The sequence below is a fragment of the Melozone crissalis genome, unplaced genomic scaffold (assembly GCF_028551555.1).
Source record: "Melozone crissalis strain CALT ecotype California unplaced genomic scaffold, PUWL_Pcris_2 ptg000019l_1, whole genome shotgun sequence".
NCBI lineage: Eukaryota > Metazoa > Chordata > Aves > Passeriformes > Passerellidae > Melozone > Melozone crissalis.
Window position 1 is genome coordinate 19,300,643 of NW_026535797.1, and position 13,886 is coordinate 19,314,528.

Genomic DNA, 13,886 nt, shown 5'->3' on the forward strand with positions numbered 1-13,886 from the left:
TGGGGAGCAGTGCTATCACAGAGAAAGATAGAAATTTAAAAAAGATAAATAGTGCCATTAATCTCCAACATTTCTCTTCCATTATCCTTGAAAATTAGGAGTTATTTTTGTTCAGATCTTCATGTAATTAGCTCCCTACACTTGATTCACTAGCCAGAAAATGACCATGTTCAGAAAATTAAAAATTTGTCATTAAGTGGAATTTAACATAATATCATTTATCTTTATCTATTCCCCAGCTGACAGCAGGAGCCTTGGAAGTGATACAGGCTTCTGTGTCAGAGAGTAGAGGCAAGTCCTCGACATGAGAGGGAGAGTGCAGGAGTGTGGGGGGAGGCTATAAGGATGTGGGAGAAGGGGAGCGTGTGTGACAAAAAGGAAGCAGGAGCTGGAGTCACAGGAAGAGGGGGAGAAAAGGAGGAGTGGGCCATGGGAGGAGAGGGAAAATGCAGCAACCAGGTAGAGGAGCAGGGCAGAGAGTCAGGCAGGGCGAAGGGTGGAGGAAGGAGCAGGAGGGATGAGGAAGAAGAGGGCGGGAAAAGGAAGGTTGAGCTATCTGCTCAGCTCAGTAGCAGAGCTCAGGAAGTGCCACCATGAAGCCAGCTGGGTGTCACTATGAACGCAGAATCGGTGGCCTGGTAAAATCCTGACCTGGCAGGATCCCTGTGTGTGTGCACTGGATGAATACCAAGGCACTGGTTCCTGCTGATGGCTTTCTCTACTTCTTCCCCTGTAAAAGCTCATCAGTCCCCCATGAAACACAGGGCAAAACCCAGAAGAAATCCTCATCAAAGTCAGAGGAAGGCTTTTGCTGCCTATTAAAGACCTAAAGCCTATACTGGCAACAAGATCCAAATGAACATTGGCTGTTAGCAGACCTCATCCTCTTCAGGTGCTTCAGAGTGATCTACTGAGTTCCCTCCACCATGTCACTATCACCTTGTAGAGAAGGCAAACTGAACAGGTTTTTGACTTGCCCAAAGTGATAAGATGGGAAGTAGAGCTGGGATCAGACCTTCTGCTTTAACTCTTACTTTCCCCTCCCCTCTCTCTTCCTGAGTGCACACCGAAGTGCAACAAGACCAGCTCTCCAGCATGGGCTGAACTACAACAAGAAGCCTCTTCAGCTTCTGAATCTCTCTCATTGACTGAAAAACATTAGCCTCCTAACCATCTCATTTAATCTGTCTCTCCTACTCTCAGTGGCGAGATCTGATAACATATCTCTCTGGAGAAAATGAAAGAGAGTAGGTGGAAGGAAGGAAAAGAACACCATAAAGCAAACACTATGGGCAGGAGCTATTTTAAATAACTGGCTAGCTAAAAAAGCCAAGGACATTAGCTACTCAGCAGTTCCATCACAAGAGCTTGTGCTATTTTAAGCAAATCTCTTTGCCTCTCTATTCTGGGTTAAAGTTTGGGGATTTTTCCACTCCTCTCAAAGAAGCTCTGGAGAGTTTTATTTAGCTGGGTTCCCTTGTCCTATATCTTAATTTTCAAACTTGGTGCATAATTTTGTTCTCATTTTGTCTTAAAAGTACAATGAAGTGTATTGGGGAAAAGCCATAAAGATTGGCATTTCATCAAAAACAAACTTAATGACCTTGTGCTCTACCATGTTCTCTTCTGTGCTAATCATAACACAGAATTTTGCCCAAATGTCTACTGGACAGTGTGTGGTATGTCACAGATCTGCACAAGAGGGCATAAAACAGGAGAGGAACCTTCCAGTTCAGACACTTATCACCATGCTCCATGGTTGTGATTTTTTAATGCAACCTAGGGAGTTATATATAAAAAACTCTCCTCACAGGTTCCTGCAAGCCACAGTTGGCAGCTACAAAGTACCTGTCCATGTGCATCAACCTATTCCTTTCTACCTATAAAAGGACAAGATAGGTCAGGATAATTGTGCTCATCCTGTAGCAGGACAGAGGCACTGAAAGTACCCTGGGTGCTACAGCAAGCCAAGAGCAGATCCAGGCATAGGACCCAACCATCCTGCCTCATTTCTACAGGCAACCACACGCTGACAGCTCTGAAGTTTTCCACCCCCAGCTCAAGCAACTTCTGTATTCTGATGCACGGGTAACTGGAGTCAAGAGCAGGGCTGGATAAGCATAGGTCTGTATACTGGGTTCTGCTAGGTACTGGGTGTGGCTCTAGATTGGATCTTAGCTAGATAAAGGAAAATAGCAGCTACTACAGCACTTGCCCCAGTGGAGTGGCGTGCTGTCTCTAGGGATCTGTTCTGGGACCCATTTACTCATCTTAAGTGTATTGCACCCATGTCTCTGGTCTAAGCACCAACTTGAAGTACCCAACACTCATCACCTGCCACATCAACATCATGCAGAGCAAATTCTTTCCAACCAGTGATCTGAAACATCAAGAATCACCTCATTCCTTCAGCAGGCCATGTCCAGTTAGCTGGGACAGTTGCCAGGATGGAGGGCCCAGGGTGAAAAGCAAGGTTGAGAATATTGGCGTAGGAGAGAAAAGTTGATCTTTGTGGAGCTCCTCTCCATAGCAACACAGATCTGACCCACAGAAAGATCCATGAACATTTCCTTCTGTCCACGTTGGGATGGCTTTCTGACTGATGCAGAAATCAGCAAAGTGGTTTCTTCTCACTGCCATATTGCCCAAACCATTTTGCTGTGCATCCCAGAGCATGTTCTTTTCACCCTGAATCTCTAAAAGCCCTTTCCTTCAGGTCTCCTCCCTCCCACTCTGACTCATGCTCCTCCTCTCCCATCCCTCCACATACTCTTTCTTTTGCAGTTCCCCTTCATTTTCTGCCTTTGCTCTGTTTCTGCTCTCTCTTCTCCACTGCTAGAGCTGTTTGATTCATGGTGCTCTCAAAGCAGAGGAGAAGGCCACTTCTTCTCTTATCCACTTATAACACAATTTACCAAAGTGCCTTCAATTTGTTTCCCCACTCCTTGACTTAGTGGCTATCCTTGCTCACCTTAAAATCAGTTCTCTTCTTTCCCCCCAAAGTCTTCCTCTATCCACTTCAACCCCTTTTTATGCCCTTACAGGCTAAGCCAGACTGTTTTCCTCCTTTCTCTACACACAGACTCTGGCCCATCCCCTCCTACTTCTCCCATTCTTTTCTCATGCTCCCCCTCCTCACCAGAGCTTCAGCACTGCAGCCTTAAAGCAGGATAAATGGATATGGATATCGTACAATAAAACCTTCAGAATGGAGAGTTTTGTGCAAGTGAACAGCAGCCAAGCCTGAGAGACTGAAAATTGGATAAAGGGATTAAAACAGTAGCACATTAACAGGAGATTTAGAGTGTAATAAACTCATTTCATAATAATATGTGCGTTGGGGCTGGTAATAAATCATCGCGGGATCCCTGCCTTCCGCAGTGCCGGAACGAGGCAGTGACCCGAAAGCGGGGTAGGATTTCAGCGAGATGTGGATTAATTTCACAGGGTTCTTGGCCAGGAATAGAGCGGCTGTGCCATTCCCGTACAGCTGCTGCTGTTACTGCTGCCTTTTGGAAAAAAAAATCCACAAAAAGCAAACAAATGAAACCAAACAAGAGGACCTGCCAACACTGCCTGGCACACATTTGTGGAGAAGGGTACTCAAGTGGCCTTCACTAGCATCACCCCAGAGGCCAAAACACTTCTCAGTCACCTCCCTGGACAATGTCCCACACCCATTCCACACCATCCTGTGGGTTGAAGATGATAAAACAGCAACAGGAAAGAAGCCAGCTAGACAGAAATGCTAGGCTAAGTTACCACATTAATGGCCCAAATAACCTTGTCTAAGGCACTGAACTCAAAAAAATCTAATGACCACATGGAGTAGATATTTAAGCCTGGTGGGCAGCCCAAGATGCAACCTTAGGACAGGTAGGGATGGGGAAAAGCTTAGACTCCAACTCACCTCTGCTGCACAAAGCTCATGAGAAGTTACAAAAGCAGTGATGCCTCAAAGCAAGAAAGGGAGGAGAGCAGCATGCTGGAATGTTCCCAGAGAAAGAATATAGATGGATCCAAGCCATATTGCAATTAGGTGAGGCAAGGACTTTGCAGCAAGAGGTAATAAAGAAATAAAGAGCAGGAAAATGCAGTAGAAGCACCCTGAAACAAAGGACTTGAGGAGGGGACAGTTTGATGGTATCTTAAGAGCAGTTGGGGAGCAAAAAAAAACCTTCCCAAAAGAGAGGTATGGAGACGCTCACAACAATCAAGGCACTGGATCAGATGACATGGAATTTGGGCTCTACTTCTTGCCTCTGCAGCCATGGAGATCGCTTAAGACAGAGAGCACTCAGGGAAAGTCCTGCCTTGCCTTACCTTGAGCAGTAGGAGTGGGGCCCAGTCTGTTTGAGAAAAATATGTGTTGGTTAGCATCTAATACAATGTTGACACACTTTAATACAATTGGACATGGAAACAATTATCTGTATTGAATAAAAGATAGGATGGGCCAATCTCCAAGGAAATTCTCTAAACATGAGCCAAGAGTAGATGGGCATGAAGAAGGGGAGGGTAAATTTAGGTGAGCAATATGAGACACTGTGAAGGCTGAGAAGGAAGTGAATCACCAGCAGTGCAAAATTCAAATCTCAAAAGCAGACTTAAGAGCTTGGAGACCTACAGATCCACAGAGATTTGTCTTTGCTGATATTGCTAGGGTGAGAATCACCACCCTTATTTAATCAAGGCCAAAGTCACAACTCTGGACTTGAGTGAAAATATTAACCTCTATGCTGTAGAGGTAAATATTTTCACTCAAGTCCAGAGTTGAGTGGTAACAAAAGTCATCAGTTCACAAATCAGCCATCCGCCTGCATGAGCAGATGGAGGACGTTCAAACCAAACAAGCCATGTAACTGTTCTTCTAATGGAAGCCTAAGCCTTGCAAGAGGCCTGGATCTGAGGAAGAATGCTACCTTTGTATACAAGTTTTCCAGCTCAGCAACACCACACAGTAAAATGATGGGAGCCCCAAGACTCAACCCAATGAGGTCAAACAGTGCACACAAAGCTACCAGGGGTGCATCAGTGTCACAGGTACTCACTGAGAGGTGACAGTGCTGGAGGGAGGAGCACAGAGCCTGATGCACCACGACAGTGTGTGGCCCTGATGGCATTTGAGCCAGCTGGGAGGGTGTCACAGTGGTAGCGGTAGCAGCAGCACTGCTGCTCACCTAAGCTGGCTTTCCCTCATTACCATAGCTCTTGCCACACCACTGAAGTGTAAATTCACTCAGTAAATCACACCGGCTTCATTTCATCGTTGCAAGACAGTACTTAAGAAGCACTAATAAAGAGGGAAAATTGGATTTGCATTGAAGTCAACCTTAAACTTCATCTGTCAGTCACTGCCAATCAAGGCCTGTAAGCTCCAGCCAGACTTCCCTGGTAGTAAACTGGCCATGGAGACTTGGGAAGCCAAGGCACAGAAGGGAATACACTCAGCACAGGGCCTTCATATTCCTTCACCCCACAAGAACCAACAATACAAAGCCCTCTGTAATAAAAGCTGGTGGACAGTGAACCACAACAGAAAGTTACTCTGAGTAGTGAACTAGAGAGCCAAGGGGCTGTAAAGTGCCTTGATTTCTCTCCTGCAGAATTCAAGGGAGGTATTTCTTCCTGCTACCCCTACTAGGTGATATTTAAGAATAAGAAGAAAATTCCATAAACCCTCCAATCAATTTGACAGACCATTTCAGCTAGAAAATGCAGGTAGCTCTGAAATAGCTCTGAAAATGCTGGAGGACCCAAGTTCAGTGTCCTCCAAACACTACATCACAGCTATCAGTCAAAACGATTTCTTTTGTGTAAAAAAGGACTAACGCTAGGAAAAGGGCTGAACATGGCTAAAACAAAATATGGGGGTTTTAAGTTCTTTCCTCATTTAATAAAAAATTTTTAAAAAGGAACAGTGAAGAAAAGCATAAGGGATTTTTCTACATGAAAGATTGTGTCTGTTTCACAACATCCCCCTTCTTTACTAAGATGAAAAATTAAATTAAAGCTATCTGATTCATTTCCCCACAACTGGTGTACAGTTGCACTGACCTGCAGTAGTTTTAGGTCTGCACTGCTGCAAAGGGCCACCACCTCCCAAGACACACTGCAGGTACATGGCTGGAGAGTTAAGGCATGTCGTTGATTTTTTATTTGTCACAAAACATCATTGCAATGCAGCTGTATGATACTTTGTTGGCCAAAAATCACCTTCAAGACAGTTTAGTGGTATGACATGGTACACTGTCAACACTAAATCTGGGCTGGAAGGCAATAGCCCATTCTGATGCTGATCATTGAAGACACCAGAAACAATTAAATACCTACTGTTAATCATGCTACCTGCCTTACAGGCAAACCACCTTGTTCTGTAACCTTCTATGACTTTATTAGCTCAAGCGGCTCATATTAGGTTGTTTTTTGGACAGGAGACCTGCAAAGACCATGAAATGTTGGCAGAAATGGCACAGCTGCAGTGAAGTGCTGACACTATTAATAACAGATGGACCCTGGGCAGTTCTAGGGAGTGCTGATCAGGTGAGCCCTAAGCTCAAATATAATTTTTTACAGTCATAACACTTTCTATTGGAAGGACAAGTCACACTTACCAACATTTCCAAGTTCCTGCACAGGCAGTTCCTCCCTATTTAAATTCTAACTGGGCAGCAGAAGTGTCTTCTTCAATTCTATTGCAAAGGAATTATTTAACATTTCCTTGGGTGTAAATAAATGCAGACACAAACAAGTTGCCTCGCTCTTACAGAATAATCAATGGCACAAATGTGAGATTGAGAACAGTAACTGAGGCAGAAATTTTGCAGAAAAAGTTCAAGTTGAACCAGAGTCATCAGTGTAAAGTAAACTGAATTCACTTATGGACACTTTCAAAGAGAAGCACAGATGATCAGGTATGTCAGACCTCTCTCTGTTGGTGGGGTTTCAGCTGGAACATTAAATTTAGGACTGGATCCCAGATCCAAGGGAGATGGTGGCAAATAAGAGCCCTTTGTGAAGAGAAGTACGACTGGTCCAAAACCTAGAAAGCATGACCTATAAAGATGAAAAGACATTAACATGTTCCATTTAGAGGTGTGAAGGCTTGGGAAAGACTTCTTTCTAGTAGGTAAAATATTGAACAAAAAGGAATGTAATTAGCCATTTTCCATGCCAACATGGAAAAGAGAGGAAGACAAACTGCAGCAAGATCCAGATTAGACATGAGGACCAGGTGTCTAGTGCTGTGAACTAGTGCTACAGACTAGTGAAGTACTGAAACAGATTGCTGAAGGGAAGCTGTGATATCTCCATCACTGAAAGCTCTTAAAGACAGAAAATTAGCTAGAAAGTTATAAAATACTCATCTGAGGTAGAATGGGTCTTGCCCTAGGGTAGGGAGATGGACTGGATCATCTCACAATGCTAATTCCAGGCTTAATTTTTCTGTTAATCATATTCAAATTAAAGAAACTAATTCACAGTGAAGCTGATTGATATGTCCAATGCCATATATTAGACCAGTAGCAAGAGAGTATTAAGACCACCAGTGACTGGTATATGCACATCAGTGCATTTGCTTCAATACTAGCCGCAAAAAATTTTGAGAGGCAAATGCGGAGAAGGGTAATTTACTGTGATTTCCCTTCCTCAGTGTCCAAAAATATTACCAAAATAGCCTAATAGAAAGGCTGTAATATGTGTAACTATATTATTTCCATAAGTAGAAAAATTTCTCAATTAAAATTGAAATATTTTTTCTGCTTTAAGTTTGAGGGTGGATTAATGTTAAGCATTAAAATTATCATACTTTTCATTAAGTAATACAGCCATTTTGTTAAAAAATAAGAGAAATACAACATTTAGACTTGTTCAGAACTTTTTTCCCTGAGGAAATGCAATGAAAGGCAAATGTTTTTCAGGTCATTCTATATCTACCTTCTCTTCAGAATGAAAACAAAAACATTTTAAGCAAATTACTTCCCCACTTTGGCATTTTTGAGTCCAGATTTCATAATCAATTGAAGCACATTTGTGTTGCTGTCTTGTGGAAGGTAGCAGCAAGAATTTGGGGTTCCTCAGATATGTAGAGAGACATAGTGTCAATGGTCTTGATGAGTTTTTGGTCAAGGAGCGGCAACACAGGTGATTAGCAAGTTTGGTTAGCCTGAGGTTTGTCTCTGATACTTTCTCAAAGCAGGTCCCTGTGCTGCCTTCCTGTGACAACACAACCCTGAACTGCATGTGCAGAGCCATGTGTTGGGGAATGGGCCTGCACCCCTCATTGCCCAGCTCATCCTGCTGAGGTCCTTCCTTACACAACAATAGCACCTTTACATAGCACAGTGTACTTCGCACGCTGCCTGGCAGTGCCCAGCTTGAACCATGTGCTCACTCCCTGTCACTCCACTTCCAGAGTCACACACTGCAAAATTAGTTCCTTCTCCACCTGAAACTGCAAAATCTGTTTATCCTTCTCTCATAGGGCCAAATTCTTTGCTGGTAGAATTTAGAGGAACTCACTGCCCTTCACTGATGCTGCCAGTTGTTCTGCATGTTCCTGTTACATTGACAAGTTTTATTTACTGTATGCAGCTGGTATAACGTACACAAATCTACATGGCTATTTCCAGGACTGTGTAATAAGGACAGCAAAATAATTGTTTTAGATCATGAACAGAGTCCACCCAGATTCTTCCATCAGATCATGAGCAATGGTCTATAGTGAACTGCCAGTGGCATAAAGAGAAACTAGGTAAACTGAGTCCCTAAACTGACAGCCTCATTCCAAAGGGTGAAGTTCCTCCAAACACAACATACATGCTTCACTACAAATGGGACTTATGCAGGTTAAACTTTGTTTCTGTGTAGGACCAATTGTCCCTTCTGGGCCACATTATTACCTCTTGTAAGTTGATGTCTTCATGTTATTGCCCCAAAGCCCTGTTGAGCTGAAATCTCATCTCTCTGCCCCCCAGGCTAAGGATCTGGAGCTTTCCATGCAGTGACAAAAATTCCACATTTTTAATGCTGCTTTGTTGCTACCATCACCAAATAAGAGTCTGTCCATCACATGGTCTGCCTTGTATTTTTGTCAAAACACAAGTACATCAATTCCTCTCATTTCTCTCAAAGGTCCTGTGCATACAGTTCTTGCTGTGAAGTAGGGAATATCATTTGTCTGAACTTCACTTGAGTATTGGTCATTTTCAATATGCTTCTGTTGCATTAATGGTAAAATGTGGGAGCCCCTCCAACAGTAAAAATAATACCTTTAATTTCCCACAGATGATAACCAGAGTCTGCAACCTAGCAGACAAAGTGCCTACTTGAGCTTTTAAAGGTGCAGCTGTGAGTTCAGAACTGTATTTTCAGTGCCTTTTCTGTTCACTTTGTTCTACTCGTGAAGTTTTAACTTAATACCCATTGATTTAGCAGAACCAAAAAAATCATAACAGCTACCATCACCAATGGGTCAAATTCAGACATGCAGTAGGGTGTGCAAGTGCTGTAGGAGGAAGGGCACATGAAAGGATGAGAACTTGGGGCTTTTGTTAAAGAAGAAAAATCATGGTATCAATACACTGATTTTCACCAGAGATCAAGCATACCTGATCACATTCAGCTAACATAACGAAACCCTCAACTTCAAAGAAAAGCTTTATTCCTCTCAGGAACAGTTTTAAAAGCTTTGAATGTCCAACACTGAACTTCTATCAGCTGTGAGGACAGGAATGTAAAGAAACACCTCATTAGATCCACTCAGATCTACTTCTTAATGATACTGGCTGTCTCCCTCCATAAGTTTCAACAGTAAAACCACACACTTATCCAAAAAATAGTATTCTCAAAATGGGGAGAAAAAGGAAGAAGGATCAGTCTGACAAGTTTTATCTTGGCAAAATGAAAAAAATAAAGTGTTTCACAGCAACCAGAGTGCACAGTTTCACTCCAAGCTAGTCCTTGTGATACAGTATTAGGTATTTGTTTCTACTACTCTTTAGAGTTGCATTTAAATTTCAAAATAGTCAATGTAATGGGAAAAATGAAAGCTTATTTTGCTTCCAAATGTTAGGAAAAAAAAGCATCCTGAGTTTCCCTGCATCATTGTTTTTGGTTAAAAATTTAGTTTTCAGCCAGAACACAATTTACCAATGATGACAGTCTCAGTGTCAGTGGTAAGAGGCAAAACAAGCAATCATACAGCACAGTTGTAAAACCAGAAATGGGAATTACTCCTTTATTTTGCTATATATGTGGAATTGAGTGTGAAACTCTCACAGAGCTGTCTTAAAACCCTTCCTCTGATGCTCATGGTTGCACCTGAAAGGCACACAGAGATCCCTGTGATACCACCACCTCATTTCCTCATTTGGGAGATAAACCAGCTGTCTTCTTTCATCACCCAAAATAAAGCAGAGGTAGGGATGTTGACAGTGGGGAATTCTCCAAATCTGGCCAACCCACCCTGCAAGTACCTGTAGTAAAGGGTGTGGTAGCAGCTCATGGCGGTGGCTTGCCCAGGTCACATCACAGTCCCACAGACCTGCAGAGCTGGAGCTCAGCCTTTCCTGCTCCTTCCTGGCAGATGTCAGTCCATAACTCCATGGAGCATGGTACATAACACAGCCTATGGCCAGGTGATCATCCATCACATTTACATGTTTCCTTATTTCTGATCACAAGGACCAAGGTCTCTGAGCCAGGACCCGATCTTCCTCACTGGTTTCACTTTCAAGTTAGTTATAGTTACTACTACAAGCTACAGCTGTAGCTCAGAAATCCTTTAGTGCTTTGTCTTGTGCAATGCAGGAAAAGAAACAGTAGTTTTCTAGAGTAACCCAAGAGTAAGAGATGCTCTGGAATATACTACTGGTAAAAATAAGAAGCTCGTCTAAAGCACACAAGGGTTAAAGAATTTCTTTACCCAGCATAGAAGCTCACAGTTCAGAAAGCATGCTCTGAGAGACAGACCTGCCCCCTCAGAAATGCAAGGACCTCTCATCAGGAAAGCAGAAGGCAAGATCCACAGTGCAGATCTGAGAGCAGAAACAGCAGTGGCCTTGTGCAGCAGCTGCTCTCCCCGCTAGTAAATAGGCTCAGCTCACCCTGACTATCTTCAGAGCCAGTTGCTTGATGCAAACACCGTAATGTTTTGCATCAAGGTCTCTCTTCTGTACTGTTCACAGTGATGGAAAAGGAGTTTCCCAGTTCCCCTCTAGTCTTTTCTATCTGTGCATTAAGCACAGAAGAAAACAGAGTAAAAGATGGTGAGAGAACTTTTGGGATGCATACCCCACTTTATGAATTTTCTTTTAAATACTTCCTTTGTCAAGTGACATCTTGGATGGGAAGGTCAGGCTTTCCACCGGTCCAGACACCACCTGTTAGTTGTCTGAGATAAAAATTGCCTTCTTTAGACTTCAGAATTAAGGTCTTGTTGAGATGAAAACAGTTCACAGCTATACAATACATTAGAAATCATCATTCTATTTTTGTGTTATTCTGGATCAACAAGCCTGGAAAAAAAATAATTTTAACATCAATAGAAAAGGGCTCTCCAAGAGTAAAAGACATATAAATGGCCTCGAATTCATAGCCAATTTTAAAACACCATCTTGCATAATCAAGAGCGCAGCCTAGGAACTAAAGCAAGGTAAAGCAAAAAGGACATTTGCCTTACACAATATTACATTGTAGATAGTCTTATTTGGGGAAATGTTCCCAGAGTCAGTCATCAATTGGAAAATCGCATCCAGTCTTGGTTTGACTCTCTATGGATGGTACACAGCTGTGAGTTTGGTATCTTCAATCTTAAACCACATGCAAAATGTTTCAGAAATAATCTGGGCTTCCCTCTTTCAATCTCAAACACAGATGTCCTCAAAACTGGCATCAGTGTTGACCAAAAGGCAACAGCACAAAAGGAAAATATTTCTGAGGATGCAATCTGCCACATCTCTAGCTCACACAAAAAAAATCTTGTGTTGATTTCATCTTCCTCAGATCCAGTCCCACATTTGGAAAGCCACTTTTAATAGCACTGCTTTTTAGCTAATCAGATAAACACTATGCATGCTGCTGCTTAAAAGCAGCCAAGCATAGCATGAACTTCAGCACTTCAGAGTTTTGTGCTGCATCTATCCTGGACCATCACCTGCTAGCACTGGGCAAACAGAGAGAGTGCCTGTCCAGAGGGAAGACCCTTGACACTGACTGTGCATGGACTTGGGTCCTCTCTGCTGCTGCTCATAGGGCTTGAGGAAAATGTGACCAACTGTAAGCACAATGCCAAGCATAAGCAGAACTTCTTGTGAGCAAATTAGCTGTCTCCCCTTCAGAAGTTCAGATCTCTCAAAATCCTTATTTACTAGAATTCAAGCAAAAAAAATAAAAATCAGAAGCAAACAAGTGTCTCTGTGCCACCTCTTGGCACTGGAAATGGGAAGACTAACTACAAGTGCTCCTCTCCACCATATCTCTTTCTGTGACTGTCAGGCCAATGATACCTAAATCAACACATTCCTGGTTCCATCACCTCTGTCATTCTACAACCATGTCTATCATTGGGGTCCTCTACTTCTATTATGTCCACGTAATGGCCTTTACCCATTTGGAACATCTCTATGGCCGGCTGCATAGATTTGAGATTATTTGCCAGTAATGAGAATAATGTCCAGCTTCCAGTGTTTGTCCCAAACCTCATCTTTAAAGCCGTACAGAAGCAGCAGAAGGCCACCAGGAAGCAGCTGTGTTTTTCAAAGACTGTCCTCTATTGTTTCCTAAAGGCTTCCAACAATCAAACTCTTCTGGATCTCCCAAACAGGCTAGAAGATTATCATCCATGTTTGTAACGACCCAGTATTCCAGCTAGGGATTTATTTTGCTCTCCCATCTCCCTTCTGTGTTTTTTTTTTAAAAACAGCATCACAGCATAGCAGTCACCACTGCTGCAGCAGCTCTGTGCAAGTCACATCAATTCCATTCCCAGGGGTGCAAACCAATTTCTCTTGTTTTTCCGCCCGTCTCTCTGGCTGAACCTCCAGCAGCCTTCAATCCCATTAATCCAAGCACTGCTGGCGATGACGAAGACTGATTTCACCGGCAAACGATCAATTTGTATCTCCCCCCCTTTTTTCTTTTTTCCCCTTTTTTTTTATTTTTTTGGTGCGATGTACAAAATATCATGAAAAAGGTGTTAGTGGTGATAGTTCCACAACAGTGAAATAATAGAGTAATAAGGCAATCCACTTTTGACCTTGCAGGACAGCTAATTCATCTACCCATCTATCTTAATTATTCCCTGGGTTACAAAAGAGAAACTGTACAATTCATTCATTCCACGGTGACAATTCCATTTTCCACCCCCAGTAAAGCACCATCCTTTCTCTGCAGTGATTCTGCCATAGACCACATCCCTTCTCAGCCTACTCACACCAGCCCTCATGCAAACAGTCACTGAAGGCCTGATCCAAAGCCTGTTGAAGTTGATCAAGTCAGGCCCTTGTTGGCCCCAGTGCACTCCAGCCCATGCCCTTCCATACTTGCACCTCATTTCTAAGCAAACAAGGAGTCAGCCACCTTCACAAGCCATATTAAAAGTGGGATTTCTGGCAGAATAGACAGGTGTGCAGACAGGCTAACTTTGCCCTCGGAGAGTGATCTTTTCAGATCTTCTCTCATGTTTCTTGAAAGAAGGTATCTTACACAAAGGTACATATTATCTCAGAAACTCTGTCTGCACGGGATGAGAGCAAGATAGGACCTCAGAACTTGGAGGGCACATTGTGATAAGGGTACAAAGAAGACATAGGCCAGACAGTGGAGAGGAGTCAAAGAGCATTTTCTGATGGCACTGTTTAAAGCTTTGCGTCATTTGCTGAATA